The following is a 5,879-nucleotide window of genomic DNA, read 5'->3' on the forward strand; positions in this document are numbered from 1 at the left end:
GCGAAAAATAGCAGCGGTTGGACATAAGATTTCTGTGGCCGATTTTTGCAGGAATTTTGTTGTCATGATTAATGATTACCCCAAGGTATTTAAATTCCTTCGCTACTTCAAAACCATAGGCACCGATTTTTAGTGTTTGACCCATATTGTCGGACAGAGTCCGATGCAGTTGAAACTAGCGCTTTAGTTTTGGCTTCGTTTATTTCTAAACCCATACATATTGCTGCTCTCTCGCGAAGGCTTCTTTAAAATTCGGCAGTGAGGATGCGATTATGTCTATGTCGTTCGCGTAAGCCAGCAATTAAACCGATTGAAACAAAATAGTTCCTTTGTGTTTACGGCAGAGTCCCTGATGACCTTTTTAAGGGCAATATTAAAGAGGAGACATGAGAGCCCCTTGCCGAAGTCCGTTCAAGGTGGCGAACTCTCGCGACGGATTGTGCTGAGCATTCTGCATGGTCGAGCGTGTTAAACGTATTAACTTATTGGGAATACCGAGTTCTGCCATGGTTCCAAGTTATGGTGTCGTAAGCTGCTTTGCAGTCTATGAAAAGATGATACGTCGTCATGTCGTATTCGCGAGACTTTTCTAAAATCTGTTTTAGTACGAAAATTTGGTCAATCGTTGATCGTCGCTTTTGGAAACCAGTCTGGTAGCCACCAATGATGCGTCTAGCGCTTAGAATATTTGAAAATATTTTGTAGATGCTACAATGAAATCTATATAACGAAAAAAAATGTAAGACCAATTCTATTTTATTTAAAATAAACAAATAGAACTCTCGGGGTTGGTTTATAATTTCGAGCCTAATAATTTGTGCTATATCCTCTTTTGATTATAACTTGTTGAAGTCGTCGAGAAATCAATTTGATTAAGTTTTTTATAATAGTTTTACAAAAATAGTCGCACTTCTAAGGAAATTAGCGCTATCAAAGAGTGTTCAATTTTGGAAAACCGATTGAGAAAGTACTACCTATACATTTTCGATTGGGTTAAGTCCGGGCTGCAGGCAGGATATTCTAAAATTGCCTTAAACTCTTCTGTTGCTGTTCCTTATATAAACCAACATCAAAAAAAGTACGCGTAACGAGGTACACATAACAGGTGCGAAACTTTCTAGGCAGATAAAGAAAGGGAGAGACCCGAGAGAGAATGAGTGAGAGAGAGAGAGAGAGAGAAAGAATATATATCTAAATAAATTCACAACATTTGCAGAAAATACAAATAGACAAAGTTTCAAAAAACGGAGAAGGGTCGACCGGTGTAGGTAAAGGCCGGACACAAGCCGTGGCAACAACGCGCACTACTCCGAGCGTTTATCACCCGCACAAAGGAAGCGATTCCAGGACCGCAGCAACGGTACAAATTACCGGAAGGCAATACCAATAAATCCGACGCCGAAATGGATAGCACTTTATAGTACGCACAAGCACTATCCAGGAAACGAAAATAAGCGCCAAAAAGTAGGCACCAAAAAAAAACGTCAAAAAACAGTAGGCACCAATAATATGTAACGCCAAAAAGTAGGCACCAAAAATATATTTCCTACAAGTTTGCACCAACAAACAGGCGCCAAAAATTGGAAGTGTTATTTCTCACTAGAAATTAGCAACCACAAGGAAAAACTTAGGAAAAATGGCCTTAAGTGTATCTAAGATATATATAAGGTATATCTCTCTCTCTCCTTTTCCTCTACGTTATATCTTTTTTCTCTGTCGCGGAACGAAAATGCCCAAAACGTTGCATAGTCTTGAAATTTTACTCTCCATTCTCGCTAGCCCATCGACATGACATAATTCTCTCCGATATAATTAGCCATTCTTTCCTCCTTTTTCTTCCGTTGATAGTGTCAGTACATTTGGGAATCATCTGATCCGTCCAAATTGAAGTTTTCTGCATCGACAAAAACTGGTTTTTCCTATTCAACTTCCCAAAATATGTACTTTTCTGCCAATGTCAATCTGGCCCGTTTGTGTCGTTTGGTTAACAACTTAGGCTTAAGTACTCGTTTCATATTCTGAGGTAGAATCCGCTTCATATATAATACATAATTTCAGCAGAGCTATTCGATTTATTCATAGCTACACGTTTGATTTCTTGTACATCTCTAGCGCTAAAATTTGGTTTTCTACCACTTCCCTTCGTATATCCGTACCCTTCTTTCAAATAGAAGTAATGGAAAACCACAGGGGCATATGAATTTGAAGCGGTGAAAACTTTCACATTATTGGTGCTTAAACTAAGCCACGACAACGCAATGACCAACCATCGATGGCGTATAATGAGCATCGTTGCGTTGTCATGGCTTAGTTTAAACCCCAATCATGTGAAAGTCGACGAGAGAGAAGCATCGACGAGAGAATACAATCAGCATATAGGACATTCTACTCACTTATTAAACTTTTTAAATCGCAACAGCTGAACAGAACTTGCAAACTGTCGCTGTATAAGTATAGTATGTATTCCGACGAGTTCTTTGCTATGGAGCGGAGTCTATCTATATATATACATATATATATAATGGGCGCTTACACCTTTTATGGTGTTTGGCCGAGCTCCTTCTCCTATTTGTGGCGTGCGTCTTGATGTTGTTTCACAAATGGAGGGACCTACTGTTTCTAGTCGATTTTGACTGGCAGATATTTTTTATGAAGCGATTTTTCCTGGCAGAAATACACTCGGAGGTTTGCCATTGCCTACCGAGGGGCGACCGCTATTAGAAAAATGTTTTTCTTAATTTTGGTGTTTCACCAAGATTCGAACCTACGTACTCTGTGAACTACGAATAGTAGTCACGCACAAACCCATTCGGTTACGGCGGCCGTACGAGTCGAGGCAAAACCAAAAACAAACTCCAAGTATTCAAGAGAAAAATGTTGAGGTTAATCTTTGGTGCAGTCACAGACCACGGTGAGAGGCGTGTAATATGGAGCCATGAACTGGACCAACTTATAAGAGGGGAAAATGTTGTGCGGTTCATTAAAGTTCACAGACTAAGATGGCTAGGTCATACCGTGAGAATGAACCATATGAAGCTCAGCGCAAAATAATTGACACGAAAACATTTGCAACGAAAGCAAGAGGTAAACCAAGATCAAGGTACATTGCCGAAATGGAGGATGTCTTGAGAATGCTCAAGGGCAACAATTGGAAGGAATCAACCAAGGATCGGGGTAAATGGAGAAGTTTTGTGCAGCAGGCCAAAGCTCACACAGAGCTGTGGCGCCAAATGACGATGATGATGAACTTGCATGTGCGCATTACTAAAATACCAGCAATAATATAATTGAAATTGAAATTTGAAAAGGTCGAGCCAAGGAGCACCAGGAGAGTTGGTGGCTCCTAAAACACTCAGGCTAAAAACCCCAATGTATTCAAAGCTCTGGAAAGGGGGGTAGATAGTTAAGGAGGGAAGGAGAAAAGTATCAGAGAAAGAGATAGGAAAGAATTGAGACAGAGAAAGAGATAATCAGTCCCATGAGAATTTTCCAGATTCTTTGGCAAGGCTGTAAATATCCTCCAGTTTTAGAGAACGAATATTACTCATTCTCATGACACCGGAACCGAAAACTCGTAGCCTTGCTTTAGCAAAAGCAGGACACTCTCAAAGAAAGTGCTCAGTGCTATCTGCCTCCTCCAAGCAAGACAGGCACATCGGGTTCTCAATGATTCCAATGCTGACCCCATGGGTTGTGCTCTGTAATGATACCGACCACCAACCAAACGTCTTTCCTTCCAAGTTTTAGTAGAAAGTTTTACAGTTTTCTGTTCGGACTTGTCACAAAACACTTCGCAAATCTACAGCGTTCTAGACCGGAACATCGCTCTTAGTGTAGGTTGCCTACATAATCGCTGATCGAATTCCTGATTCCTGTGGAACTGATTCCGATTATTGGCTCTGGCCCTTGTGGGGGAACCGCTTATCCACGGTTGGCCATTCCTCGGCAATTTCGTTTCCTTGAACACCGGAGTGTCCTGAAACCCATATAAGTACAAGCTTGATTTGTCTTGCGACAGAATTAAGCTTATTCATACATTCTTGAACAATCTTTGAGATTTGCTTCACGTTCTCCAGGGCCTTCAGTGCAGCCTGACTGTCACTGATAACTCCAATCTGTTTCCCGCTCCATCTCTTCTCGATGCTTTGTATTGCAGTCCTGCAATCCTGATATGTTGAATAATATAATAATAACCGCTATTGCGATATTTCTCTATTATTGCTTTAGTACAGGTAATCATGGGTGGAGAAGAACTTGGCTCCACTTGGCGAAAAGGTTATCGCACCAACTAAAAAGAAGAAGAGAGGAGGCCATTTCATCGTCATAATTATCTTGGTTGTATACTTTTTTCGTGCGGTTTATTAATAGCAGATGCAACTTCCGAAAGTAGATTTCAAACGATGGTGAATGATGAAGAGTGATGCTAAATGGAATAGTGACACCAAGCTTACACAATGCATTTGTTAAACACAAAAATGACAGCAAAACACGAGCAATCAATATATTTGCAGTTCTCTACACAATCAAGAAAAAAAAGCAGAAAAAGGCCAATTGCATATTCTCTTCTCCATGTTTGGTACATATGAACTTACTTATAAACACAAAACATACGAATGGATACTTAAAAGTGAAAGCAACATTGGTTTATTGTTAATTGAAGCCTTAGAAAATATTACCAGCCGCATGATTTCAACTCACGTGCCATGTCTAATGTGAGTCTGGTGGAATTTTTCAAGCGCTTTTACTTTTTGTTTTGTTTCGTTTGGTTTGTGAATGTTGGCATGAAATGAAAACAAAATCCGATACACCGAATGGCACTGGTGGTTAGGCTGTTGTGGGAGGGCAAACTTGTTTAAAAAAAAAAAATTTTGCTTTTGTTTTGTCTCTTGTGTAGCTTCTAACAGCAATATGCAGTAGATATGCAGGATTTTTTTTTCGGAGGGGATTTTGTATACACTTTTCTCACAATTCTCAAAAAAAATCATAATATTTTTTTATTTAGACTAGACAAAAATATGAAGAGAAACAGCCGAATTTGATATCTAAAATATGAGCAAAAATATCAATTCAATATTAAGCAACTTAATTTCAAATTTTTATTTTATCATTTTTATTTTTTATTTAGATAAAGCGAAATTAAGCAGTCTGGTGTGGGGCAATGAATTATAGTCTCGAGCAATAGGGACATTGCTCACAAATTTAGTTTTCCAGTCGCCATAAAAAGGTAAACATTGCGAAGACTTCTTTGTGGAACATTAAATCTTATCCGCTAAACGACGACGGTCGCACACCACGGTGCTCAAAAGCACAACGGATCAAATCAACGCGTTGGTCAGCGCCCCAAAAACGCAAAAGCATTTAACGGTACTAATTGGCAGTGCAGAATGGACACACTAATCACCTTGGTGGGGATCGAGACCTATCTAAACTTCTGCCTTACTATGGGTCCGGCACCCGGTTGCAATGCAACTCTACATCGAGCCAAAAAAGCTCCACCCGCATTGGGATGTTAAACCACAACCACCTCGATACTCTCCGAAGGGTCTACCTCAAGAACAGGTCAGAGCCAGCTCCGAGGGCTCCTGTTCCCCGTGCTACCAGATTTAAGTCTCCGGCCAGACTTCGTAGCCATGAGCTTCCATACAGCTCCGGACTGGTGGCCATACCTCAAATACTAAAAGAGCACACACAAACTCAAACTAGTCAACTGAACGCCTAAAAATTCCTTCATTGTCTAAAAACTTCACGTGCATACTGACCTAACAGTCCGACATTCCGACGGCTGGAAATCACACCACTCACATAACACCGTCCATTGGTCCAACTAATCCCACGCCCACAAGATCCCTAATTCCTGAGTACATCGGGCATTCGCAGAG

Source organism: Anastrepha obliqua, chromosome 1 (assembly GCF_027943255.1).
Source record: "Anastrepha obliqua isolate idAnaObli1 chromosome 1, idAnaObli1_1.0, whole genome shotgun sequence".
Taxonomy (NCBI): Eukaryota; Metazoa; Arthropoda; class Insecta; order Diptera; family Tephritidae; genus Anastrepha; species Anastrepha obliqua.